General features: G+C 36.3%; 1 protein-coding gene across 15 annotated transcripts in view; it reads right to left on the bottom strand.

Moving 5' to 3' along the window:
• GRM8 (glutamate metabotropic receptor 8) overlaps positions 1–13,872 on the bottom strand; it is a 348,011-nt gene that overhangs the window by 170,488 nt on the left and 163,651 nt on the right. The gene's annotated exons all lie outside the window — the stretch shown is intronic.

Here is a 13,872-nt window from a genome sequence, read left to right as displayed (position 1 = left end):
GATAAACATTTACACAGGTAACTGTTCATATACATACTGTATACAATCAACTATTAAAGAATACCCTGAAAAAAATATTCTACTGGGTCCCAAAATATGTTCTTTCTCATCTTAAACTACAGACTTACTGTAAGGCTTTGTTACGGAGTTATTTTCTACTAGGGAGCATATATCCATCATAGCAAAAAAACACTTTCTTAAACATATTTATCGACACTTTAGTTTGCAGGAAAAATAAAATAAAAAATAAAATTTAAAAAAAAAATGGCAGCATGTTGGAAATGTGATTTTTACATTTTAGAATCTGAATCAGTTTGAATCTGAATCAGTTTGAAACTTTTGGTTACGTGTATTTGATTTTTGTGTTAGATAATGTAACACCATACAGTTACTTTCATTGATGTAGAATAAGGTTTAATTCTCATTTTCTTGGAATTTTAAAATGTTCCTGTTTAATTTCAACCCCAAATGTCAAAATCCTTTTTGAAATAGAAGATTGATCTTCTTTGCAGTTCTGTTTCTCAAGAGGATTTTCTAATAATAAATTAAGAATAAAGGTTTTGACCCTTATTGTATTTTTTCCCACTTTCTCAAATAGGTCCTGAATGTATAATGGCAGCCATTGGAAATGCTCTGCTTTTTTCAGCAGTTTCAATATATCACCTGAGATTGGGAGTGAGGGAGAAGGGACTTTGAATGCCCCCCATGTGGCCTGCCAGCCCCTGTCAATACCAAAAGGTCCAGCCCCAAGTGCCAGCTCCCACAGCTTCAGTTCCCCCTTCGCCATGCAGCCTGGTCTGTCTCCTAATAACTCCCTTAGCTGTTCTTCACCTCCTGCTTAGTGTTTCTATGCTGAATTAAAGATCAGTAACATGAAGACTTGAGGCAAGTGGAGTAGGAAGGGGAGAATATTTTGGTCCTAGAGCATCCTCTGTGGCCTTGCATAGACACAGGAATGACAATGGAATTAAGGGAGAGGGAAGAGAGGTTTTATACAGTGGGAACAAATGTTTTCAGAGACACACACATGCATGCTGCACGCAGAAGTAGTATTCAAAATTGAATTCATCAAAGAATAGATCTTCATGGCTGTCAAAAGCCTAGGAATAGAGTTATATCATCATTCTTTTGATCAGAAAATGAATCTTCAACATATAAAGTTGAAGAACAGAAAATACGACCAGTGAAAAATATTAATAATGCACTCTCTAGAAAAGTACCATAAGAAAACTAAGTACAGGCACTGAAAATTACTATTTCTTTGTGAAACTTGCCATGGAATATTTTTACATAAGTAGAAAGTATATTGAAGACATGCTGTATGTTACCATAGTCATTCTTAAGTCCTTTCAGCTGCGAAATGCTGCTGATTTCAGTGCAGTCCCACACAGACACACAGGTGGGCCCCACATGGCCTACCTTGCAGGACTGGAGCTGTATTTTTCTAAATATTGCACAGCAAATTGGTTGAAGGCATGATTACACCTGAAATGCTAGATCTCAATGTAATTAAGTTCCTTACCCTCAGATGGGAAGTAATTTAAACCAGCACTCAAAATTCCATTTAAGAAAGGACTTTGAAAAACAAAAACCCTATTGAAAAACACTCTAATAAAGGTACTAACGTACTGAACTACAGCAAAATGTGCATAGTCTTATAAAAGGATTACTAAAAATGTGGACACCACGAACCAAATGTCTACTGATGACAAATGACACCAGGCCGGGTGCAGAACGAACACAATATATAAAAAAAGAGACCAGATAACAAGCTGAAATTTAACATTATCAACAAGTGTCACAGAAATATCAGTCACAGTGAGAGGACAACGTTGTTGGCTACTCTGCCACAAGGGCAGCAAGGGAGATGAAGTGCTACAGAGAGTTTGGGAGACTGAAGAAGCAGAAAACACGAGCTCCTTTCTAATTGCAACAAAAATATGGTTAGATATGATATCTTTCTAATAAATAAATAAATAAACAAATAAAAACTGAATACAGGAATATTGATTTTTGTTAAGAAACTCTATAAAAAGGCAAGAAAGCTGGTAAAAGCACTGAATTCTAAAAGTACGCTTGGTGGTGGTGGTGGTTTTTATGTCACACATAGAACTAAAAGTAACCATATAGTCCTGATTTTAAAAGCTCTAAAAGCAAAAGACAAAATGATTCGGTATCACAGTAAAGGACTCTGCAATATTTTTATTTTTTTTTAATTTCAGAAGAGTAATTCATGCTAAAATGAGAAAAACAAAAAGGATAAACTGTGGAAAATACAACTGCATATCAGCAGACCAAAAGGGATTTTAAGGAGTAATATGCACTACAGTTCCCTCCCACGTACAACGTTCCTTTCATCAATACTACAGATTTTTAGAACATAGTATTGCTGAGGCCAAATTCTTGGTTGGTTACCCTTTTCACAGGATGTTCAAACTTTTTGTCTCTATTTCAAGGCTCTACATAACCTGTCTATAAAGCTCTGCTCATTTTCATCCTTCTTTTAAGATCTAAAACTCTTGTCTTCTGAAGTGAAAAGCAATGTTGCTTCCCTTCTGATCATTCCTTTAAAGCTTTACTTATCCTGTTCAGCCTTTGATTACTGACCTCTCTGTGTTTTCCACGCAAAATCAAGTTATTACTCTCATTTGGGGGCCATCTCCTCTCAAATCTCATACCTCTTTGTGTCAATAAAGTAACACTCATGTATAGTATTGAAGATTTGGCCATTATACATCCTTTGCATTTTATCTCTGTGCAACTAAGTAGCAAAATCTTTGGTCTAGTGTCCCAAAGCCTGTTTCCTTTATTATTATCAAAAATTAAATAAGAAAGAAAGAAAATTTCACAGAGGAGTTCAAGAAAACAGTTCAGTTAAAATGGAAAGTAACCTTAATACTCATCTGAAATTCAACCCAAATCTTTTGCAGACACAGAAGTCTCATACTGCAGTTTTCAAAGGGATGGGTCAATCAGAGGCTGTGTAAAGAACAATGTTTAACAGAGAACTCCAGGTAATTTTTATCATATCCTTATATCCTGGCTATACATACTTCTGCTGCAAAAGTGCAAAAGCTATGGCATAATATGTAGATTCATTTGCCCTTTTTCCTGCAGGCTGTCAGGTGCCAATCTTTACATTCCATATTATCCCACTGCACAGAGAAACTGCAAATGTAAAAGACCTTTGCATACTCACTTCCAGTTCTGTTAGCTGACATGAAGACTTTGTACAGTCTAATACAGCACATTAATTCTTCTTCCTTTTATTATTTTTTCCCTCTTCACTTGAAAACACAGCTGCAATTACAGGTTTCATCTAAAATCCAATGGTGAGGTATCAAAAGTTCATGAGCAAGTTTCTTTCTATGAAATTTCAATTCTATTCTTGCAGAAAAGTTAGAATATCTAATTAAAAAATCACGATATGAGTTCCAAGAATGAAATCTATGAATGCATGTGCTTTTTCTTTCAGTAAAAAATGAGCAATTTATACAGCAAATTTAGCCTCCTTTTCTCTTTCTAAATTGTGTGAAAAATATTTGTTATCTTAAGTATACTGTTTATTTGGAAGTACTAATTACAAAGTCTATGGCTAATCTGTGATCTGTACATTGTTCTTTATGTTTAGTTTTTGTCTAGAATTTAAGGAGTATTACATATTTTTAAGCAGAGATACAAGACAAAACAGCTTTTTTTGTCTCCTAGTAAATGCCATTTATTATTCAATTTTGCAAATTACTTTTCTCTACTGAAGCCCTTCCACAGACACTAGCATTTTTCTCCCCAAAGTTAAAAGAAAAAAACTAAATATTCCAGTAATCTATACACATGGACATTATATTATATTTTTTTGTATTTAATGTAAGTTGGAAAAAGGTTCAGTGAATTGTAGAGCTTATTCTATCACTGGCCAGGCCAACAGTTACAATGTTCCTAAAACTAACAATTTTAGTGTCCAGTTCTGTTTCAAAATTTAAAAGGAATAAAATTATTTTGTTCCTTTTTTTGTTGTAGTTTCAAAAGTCTTAAGAAGAGACAATTTCAAATGTCACATTGAAGTGCTTCTTGTGCTGGAAATGATTTATTCATTTCAAGACGAGAGACAGGTGTTAGGCTACTTAGACTATGGGACTCACTTTGAGAAACCTGGTCTGCTGGGGGCTGATGGGGTCCACCTGTCAGAGCAGGGGAGGAGCATCTTCAGTTACTGGCTTGCCCAGCTGGTGAAGAGGGCTTTAAACTAGAGGTGCCAAGGAAGGGGAACCTCAATCCATCCTGCCTCTCCCAGCTTGATGTTGGTGTCAGCAATAGATGCTCACAGCCTGGTGAAGGGTCGTGGGTCAGCAGAAGAGCACCTGAAGAGCAGCACAAAGGAAGGCCTGCCACTCCAGCCAGTTAGTCAGCTTGATTAGAGGTCCAACTCAAATGTCTCTATGCTAACACCCATAGCATGGGGAACAAACAAGAAGAGTTAGAGATGATTCTGTGATTGTTAATCTACCTAAGTGTCTCTGATGAGCAACTCTTTCTAGGATGTGCCTCAGGAAAAAAGTCTACCAGCAGTCAGAACTGAATAGTGAGAGTGAAAAAGCACCCTTATTTTCTAATCTAAACAATGCTTATGTGGCACTTATATTCCACCAGACTCCTTGGAACATGTTTACAACATGTGAAAATGCCAACTCATTTTTCTTCTTCTTCTTTACTTGAACACCATCAGTTTTTGTCTCAGTGACAGATCACATACATTACATAGATTCGACAAAGACTTTAATTTGTCTATTTCCTGGGATTATTTTATCACAGGATGAAAGAATCAAGTCTAGGAAGTTTAATATTTCATTTTTAAACAAAGTTTAAATATATACCTGAAATATAAGCCTTTGTCAATAAATCCCTTTAAATATTTTGGGTAATTCAACAGAGTAGAGCATCCTGAAAATCTATGGTATTATCAATACTCAAATGGTCACATATTCAGATCTGAGGAATGTTTGATGATAATCTATGTGCAGATGACTTCCCTTTACCTGTGAAACTACCTATAAGGATGCTAAGTTACCTCTAAATATTTAACTAATATAATCTTAATCAATATAAGTAAGTACTGGAGTTATCACCAGGATCTTACATAAACTGAGAAAACAGATGGGATTATTGAGACGGTGGCGATTCATGCAGCCATGGAAAGGGACTCATTTCACTTGACTTGAGCAAACTGAGAGTGGGGTACCTCATCCAAATTTAAAGTCTATTTGCAGTCCATGGAGAGAGGTATCTTCACATGGTATATCATACCAGTCTGAACAGCTTACTAAACCATGTGGAGGTTGTCTGCAAGAAGTTAAAAAATTAGGTAAATCCTGTCTCATGAGCTCCACCCAAGGGCAATCCTGTCAGGCCTTGACAGACACTAGTCCAGAACTAGAATTTGCATCAAAATCATTGTGTCCAGTCATGCAGTTAAACCAGTATAAATTCAATGTAACAAAAATACCTCTCCTCTGCTGCATACTGATTTTAACAAAAATTGAGGACACTTGGACTCTTACCTGACCTTTCATAAGAAAGATCCATACAAAAACACCTATCTCAAATATTGGAAACAAATTGTATTCTGGAAATATTGAACTATAATTGATATATTTAATGGATACACTGATGCATTAAAGCCAAATTCTGACCTCTTACCCCGATTTATTCCACAGCCCATTATGTATGCCCCACTGATTTTGCTGGTTTATTTCTACAATAAAATTTTATTCAATAGATTAAAAAACATCTGCTTCTGTTTACAGATGACCAATTATTTGAACTCCCTTCCTCAAAAGGTGAGCAATTACTTATAAATCAGGGTGATTACACAGGTGAATAATTCTTCATCAATGTATTGAAAATGTTTATGATCTAAAAGCAGCACACACTAAGTGTTTTGATTGCTGCTTCATGAAATTAAGAAACCACTTAGTTCACCTATACTAATGATATTATAAAACTGTTATAGAAATATGATATATATAGATTTATTTGGGATATCAGTGGTATCTAACATCAGAATAGGTTGATTTTTTAATATCAAACATAATCAGTAGAAAGATCACAATAGAAAGATCAAATTTATTTTATTTTACCACGTTCTTTTCTGTTGTGTTCATATTTTAACTTGTTTGAACTTGTTGATAACCTGTAAACGAAGTATTAACAAATTGAGAAGAGCCTATTCGGCAGGAAGTTCTGTATCAACAGTCTATAATATAAGTCATTCAGTAGGTCAAGGGAGGGGACTGTCCCTCTCTACTCTGTGCTTGTGTGGCCACGCTTGGAGTACTGGATCCAGGTCTAGGGCCCCCACCATGAGAAAGGTGTTGATCTTTTAGAATGGGTCCAGAGGAGGGATACAAATTTGATCAGAGGATTGAAGCACCTCTCCTATGAAGAAAGTCTGAGAGAGCTGGGGATGTTCAGGCCGGAGAAGAGAAGGTCCGGGAGAGAACTCATTGCAGCTTTTGAGTACTTAAGGGGGGCTTATAAAACAGATGGAGAGCAAATTTTTGCTCAGGCAGACAAGAACAGGACAAAGGGGAATGGTTTTAAATTAAAAGAAGGGAGATTTTGATTAGAGGATAGGAGGAAATTCTTTACTCAGAGAGTGGTGAGGCACAGGCACAGGTTGCCCAGAAAAGCTGTGGATGCCCCATCCCTGGAAGTGTTCAAGGCCAGGTTGCATGGGGCTTGGAGCAACCTGGTCTGGTGGAAGGCATCCCTATCCATGGCAGGGAGGTTGGAACTAGGTGATCTTTAAGCACCCTTCCAGCCCAAGCCGTTCTATGACTCTGTGATTCCATATTCCTATGTATGTGTGAGATGACATTTTTCTACAGTCATGAAACAGGACAAACAAGTTACCTTTTTTGGATCTACTGAGAAAGTGTGTACTGCTAAATTTAAATGTATATCTTGAATCACTGCATATTCCCAGAATATTAAAAATAGCCTATAAATATCGAGATACATATTAAATAGATGTTTTTCCCCCTCAAAATAGTTAATCAAGGGAATAACATGATGTTAGTTTGCAGTTCATGGTCTTCTGAGGATGAAGATCAGACTTGCTTATTTTTTTTTTCCCCAGGAGCTAAGTACAGAGAGTACAGCTACACTCATGTTTAATTTGGCTAAGAAGCACGCTTTTGAAACAAATTTTCTGACTGTCCCCACTTTCACAGGGCAGAGCAGTCTCACTGTGCCTAAACTCAGTTCCTTCCAGAAGAAACCAAAGCTTAGGGTGAATGATGAGAATACAGGTATGGCCCTCCAGCTTGAAGGACCATACTACAGCCAACCTGATGTAAATTCTGTTGAAACGAGAACAGTGAGCAACACAGGCACTCAGTAGCGACTGCTTCACCCAGGAGATCTGCACTATTTGACAACATACACATGGCCACAGGGCACCTGGGCCACTGGGGAAGAATGTACCTCGGGGAGGCCACTCTCTTCCTGTCCAATTGGGATCACTTCCCAAAAAACAGACCAGGAAAAAATGCATCATGTTCTCTGACCCTTCACCTGTGAATATGGGAGAACATTTTAAATCAAATTAACAAGCCCACTGCTGATCTGGCTTTGGATTTTCACCTCCAGTCTTCAATCAGATCAGTACACAGAACGGTGCTCAGTTCACAGAATAGAGTGGGTGGACAGTGGCCAACAAGTCTGAAGGATGAGTAACTTCCTATGACTGTTAGCAATGAGCATATCAGTCTGTCTGACCAAATCCAAGGACACTGAACATTATGCAGCTAACACTCCTTTTTAGGACTTTAGCTATCTTTTATTGTACTACTTTTATTCTAATGAAGCATCTAGTCAGGTAGCAAGTATACATACCAAACGTGCATACTTGTAAAATGTTTTATACGGGTACTGTCACAAGAAATGTTTGAATGATGGCACAGATGTGTGTGCAAAATTAAACAGCTCGTCCAGTCCTCTGACAGCCAGGATTGCAAATTTCTCAGAAGGAAAAACAACAGATATCTTTTCTACCTGAAGAGGGATGTCTGGGACTCAGCTTTACACAGAGACCATCTTCCCATGCACAGCAAGGACTTGCTTGTGGCAGAGGAGGAGAGCAAACAGATGAAGAATGGCATGCAACTTTTCAACTGTTGACCTTCCCCTTTGACTAGCATCTTTCCAAAGAGGTTACACTAGTACTGGAAATCAGAGTAACTTCATATTGTCTCCCAGGACCAAGAACTGCATACAGATGACATTCTTATATGTGTTGCATCTTAGATACATCATAAGTAACGTTGGTTGCAGGTTCTCTGAGTCTGTATTTCAGAACGTGCAGTTGCAGAGTTCACACAAAATGGTACTTGAAGCAACAATTCATTCACTAGGTTACGCCAGTTTTGCAGAGGGTCTGAGCTGGAAATAGAATTTCTGGACTCAGAAGTTGCTAGCAAACACATGCACACGTGCACAGATATATGTGCATTGAAAGTACTCCAACTTGGCAGCAAGTGTACCAAATTTAAAATGGCAACATACTCTATTTAAATGATTATGCGGTGGAATATGACTCATAACTTTATAAAACATTACAAATCCAAAATTGATGTTTCCCAACAGAATACAAGACTTGAATTCCTATTTATGAATAAAATTATAGAGAAACAAAGATGTCTAGAGAATATATCGAGAATTTCTTTTTCACAGTAGAATAAGAAGCTTTTTTAAATTATATGATTTGTAGCTGAAACTAAAGTTTGACAGCTAGATTGAGAAGTGACTATCCACTGGATATGGTATAAAGAGATTTAAAAATACTAATAAACGGTGAAATACAAAAATAGATGACAGCAAGCAAAATGAAGAAACCAAATCAGTCAATGGTCAGCATATGTTAGGTCCAGTGATTTGATGGCCCTCAAACTTATTAAATAATACTTTTTGCACATTAACAGCTGCCGGGATTAAATACTATCCCAGAGATACTATCCCAGAGATTAAATACTCATATCTTCTGGAATTCTGTAGTTTCTGGAATAAGAGCTGGAACTGGCCCTTTGCAAGAAGACAGAATGTACTTATTTTGATCAAATGTTACCTTAAACTGTAGCCTTCTACAGCTTATCTGTCTATTGGACACTTACAACTGAGAGATGACAAGGTTTATGCCTGCAGTTCTCTACCATCAGGACAGAATTTGATCTAAACAAACATTCTGACTTGAAGTCTGGCACAAGGAAGTCCATGTTTCAGTCCTGCTTATTTTGGCAGAACATCACTGACCATTCCAAGACATCGATTTTTTCCTCTGAAAATTGACTACCCAGGCTTCAGAAATTGGGAACCAGACAAAATCTTTAAACATGGTGAATTTATTGCCCATGATATGTTGTCATAATGAGAAAAGAACTTCATTTAAGTTTTTGAAAGAGGTCTTGGTGCCACCTGGGCCATGATCAATTGTCCCAAAACCAAAAGTAAATGCTCTTTGGTCCCATATACTATTTAATGACACATGATGCAGTTTGATTTAACGTTACATTAGAGGCAGCTTGGGACCACTGCAGTGCAGCTACCCATAATACACAACTTCCATAATTCTGAGATAAAGTCCAAAGGGCAGAATAAACAGTTCAGATAAGTTCAAACGACAAACAATCCTCAGTCTTTTCTATCCAACTGATGTGATGGGTCACAAAGATTCAACAACCAACTTAGCTCCTGCTTATTATGTTGCACATCTGGCTACTGTGATTTTCACTTCATATTACTGTACTTAAACAAAACAGCAATAGACATTTTATAAAGTCAAAAATACTTCTGCAAAGTGTCTATAAGCGACATTTCAAATGAGATTCAATAAAATAGCAAACAGCAAAGCAAAAAAAATATGTTAGAATTGCCCTTTCTACGCTACAACACACAAGCTGCACAAAGTGAGGGAGCATGCAACTCCTTCCGTGTGCTCAAAAACAGTCCCTCCTGAGCGTTAGTGCCTTTTGGGAATTGTGATACAACTGGTAAATATCAACTACTAAGTTGCATAACATCTCTACTACATCTGTGCTGATTTTTAAAACTTTCTGTTGGTCTCACTGAGGAAAAAAGCTACTTTAGGAGAGATTTTATTAGAATGGAACCATTACCCAAACTAAATAGAGAGCAATGCGCTTTGCCTTTGCAAGATTCACAGCCCTGAAACTGTCAGTGTTCTATAAATTTCTCAGAATAGGGTTGTATATACATATGAGTAAATCTGCTTCTTTCTATGATCTTTTTAGGTGTGCAATTGTATTTTCAAATAGGTTATTTAAGAGAAAACAAATTATGTATTTGTAAAGTTTATACATATGAATATCTATTATATTGCACTGGGATTTTTTGCAGTGAAAAAAATAGTTCTGTTTGATAGAGTAAATTGAAATTAGAGTAATTTACACAGGCCTCTATATGCTTTTGGAAACTCTTCTTCCATCTTTATTTTTAGCAGTGCAGTCAGTTATTATAGGCAGTTAAAGGCTGATTAGGTTTGCAGAGTAGTTAAAATGCTAACCATACAAAACAGGAGAGACTACTTCTGTAACTGTAAAAGGATGTGCATGAAGGAGCTTTTTTAATTAACATTTTTGTTGAAGTTTTATTAAAGGACCACACTTCACTGTTCAAAGACTGAAAATAGTATGACAAATGCATGCCTTGAAGGGATGCTATGGGGAAAACTCAGAACAAATCTCACTGGAACTGTACTTCATTATGTCAGATTTGAATTTGAGGCTACCATTGTACACATTAAAATGGTACAGTAAGCAACTTTATTTCATGTCAGATTTCTATGTGTTTATATATGCAAACACAGAGAAATATCTATATGCATATGCATAAATACATGTAAAGAGGACTTCTTCAGAATTTTCATTTAGATTGGAATCAAATATCAACAGTCTGTGAGGTTAATGAAAGCAAATATAATTTAATTCTTACCATTGCCCCTTAACTCTTAATCAGTATTGCTGTTTTCTATTTCTATAGAAAATAGAAATTTTCTATATTTCTATAGAAAATTTCTATAGAATTTCTATAGAATTCTGCTTTGGTCCTCTGAAAGATTGATGCTGCATATTGTCAGACCCACAATTCAATGTAATATTTAAAAGAGTGCTCTGTGAAATCTTTACTTCATTTTCAAATCTTTGTATTCATAGTGTTGTACATTTCATGAGAACCATGTAGTCTAGAAGCTTACCTTAAGAAGTAAAAGCTAATGCTGACAACTAATAGCTCAACAGACGGGAGCTGGATTTAACACCAGGAATAAATCCAGTCAGTTCACTATGTTTCACAGTAATGCTAAATCTTGAGCTATCTAAAACTTGGTCCACAATTTGAGTCAAGTGGGAAGCTGAGGGTATGGGAAAACTCTCCAGGATGTTAAATTTAAAGCTAGTGCCCTACTTCCTTTGCCATCTCCTGCAACTGCGGTGCAAGCCATGCAACGCAAGTAATCAAAGGATGAATGGTGTCTCTGCCTTTAAAGTTTTCTGCAAGGGCATAGAGATGAATGAAGAGCTTTTTATCTCCTCATTTCTCATTCCCAGAAAGAGATTCCAGTGCTAAAGAAAGGCTGTTGGAGGTTACTGAAGAATTCATGTCTCATTAAAGATCTTTTTATTGAATACAGAAAATCTGTACCTTGAATAAATACGTGAAGTAAGACTTTTTGTAGATCCACAGATGGTGTTGTAGTGCAGCATTCTTTTATATTTTGTTGTAGTAAGACAAACAAATATTCTCTGCAAATTCTTTTCCCCTTCCCCAGTTAAAAAGGTTTAAAGGTAGTCATTGAATTGTTTCATGTTTACAAAGTCAATGGCCCAATTTGACTTTTTTTTTAATTTTTTAATTCCAGAAAGGTTGGGACAAAATATCTCTAATATTTTTCAATGAACTATTCTAATACTGATGATTTCATCAATGTCCACTTACATTCACAAACACATTGATCTAATAGCAAATCAATAGTGGCAAAACAATTATGTTTTCAAAGTTAAGGTGAATCATTGCTTTCTATAAACTGGCAAAAATCAGAAAAAAAAAATCAGGTAAACTCAATAGAAGGTTATTTATTTTATGAGAAAAAGAAACATTTTATCTCTAAAGCACACATTCTTTTAGGAATAAGAAGCAATACCAATCATAAATAAACTGTATTTACAAGCAGTTTTAAAATATTTTTTCTTTAAACTATTACAACATGAGATGTTCTCCTCTTCTCCTCTTCAGTCTTTAAGAAACCTAGTCTATCCTACTCAACTAACTCATCTGCTTTGAGGGCTCTAGTATGAAGAACCAGCTATGATTTAATTTTCCATTATCTCCCTCGTGCATGGGCTCCATTACAAGTGAAGTGGGATGAGTCAACATGCAATTTGTGATTCTTTAGGTCTAGACTGGAGGATCATTGTCCACCAAGCATTTCTCTTTAAATCACAGCAAATCTACTTTAAGGTCCCATCCTCAAATCTTCATTCAGTTCAATTAAAAGGAACACATTTTGGTTATTTTATCAGATCCTTTAAATCTGAGTTAAATAAGCAGAGGAGTGACAAATCATCAGCTTGTTTCAGGTCTGCTGGTGTCCAAGTGTCTCTTCCACTGTAGTAATCTACCTTAAAGTTGTTCAAGTCAAGAGTCTTATCATTTATAGATATCCTTGCCTGAAGGAGAATTTGTAATTTTTGTCAATGGGCAACCTTCATATGAGACTCTGCCCACCTATTAAGCCCATCCCTTGCTGCTACGTTTATTTTCGGAGTACAGAAAATATGTTTTCTTTCTATTTTCAAGCACAGAAGACTTACTATAATTTTGTTTCATAAAATATATAGCTATACATTTTAAATCACAAGTTATTTTGAATATTAAGATATAGTCTGTGCATTTTATATGCTTCTTTTAACTTGGTAATTCAATTTGACAGATGTGATGAGCTAAGACAAGTCAGAAAACCATCTGTGGTAACACTTAGAGCTTCTCAAAGTACAGTCCATACACCACTCATTCTACCAGAAGAAAGTCAAAAAAGAATCTATTTTCCTCTTAAAATACTAAAAGAAAAATAATCCCTTCTCACTCATGGGTAGCTACCCAGCCATGACTTACTGCTATATGAATCAAGACCAAGGATTGCAGGATTAGAGTAATGAGTTATCATTTAGCTCAGTGAGGCACTGAATTTCATCCTTTTTTTTTTTTTCGTGGAGTATATGGTAAAAGGTAGATGAGGCATCATTGTTGAAATGAGTGAGTACATGCACGGCTCTCACATTTTTGTGTAAGGTATATCAATGCATTCTGAAGCACAGTGCAGTAAGCCTGTGAATTAGTGGTGCAGTACAAATAGTACACATGTGATGGTTCAGGAACTCTAGGACACACGGAGCACATTCTTAGAGAATGCATTGTAAGTCTGTCTGACAGTCCCATAAGAACTGGGGTGCTGGTCAGAAGCTTGTGTTTTGAGAAAGTTTGGAAGAGCACCCCCATAATAAATGGTGATGACAGTGTCATGAGTGAACCAGAAAACCTGCAACAGCAAGTGAAAAAAATATTCACATTCCATTTGAACAACGTTTGATGAAAAAAAACACTGCCAGGAAAATCAAGGTACATGGATGACTTATGTATGCAGTGCAGGAAACTGAATGTTGCTGCTGCTACTAGTCACAGAGATAGTGGTCTCTACCAGCACTGGTTATGATGGTAACTGTAATTAAGCAAACGATAGCAGAAATACTGACACTAGGAAAAAAATGTATATACAAAAAAGTAACATAAATAGTCTGCTGTAGT

This window comes from Cygnus atratus, chromosome 1 (genome assembly GCF_013377495.2).
Source record: "Cygnus atratus isolate AKBS03 ecotype Queensland, Australia chromosome 1, CAtr_DNAZoo_HiC_assembly, whole genome shotgun sequence".
Lineage (NCBI taxonomy): Eukaryota > Metazoa > Chordata > Aves > Anseriformes > Anatidae > Cygnus > Cygnus atratus.
The sequence above is the reverse complement of the archived record's forward strand: the minus strand, read 5'-3'. Positions and strand labels throughout refer to the sequence as shown.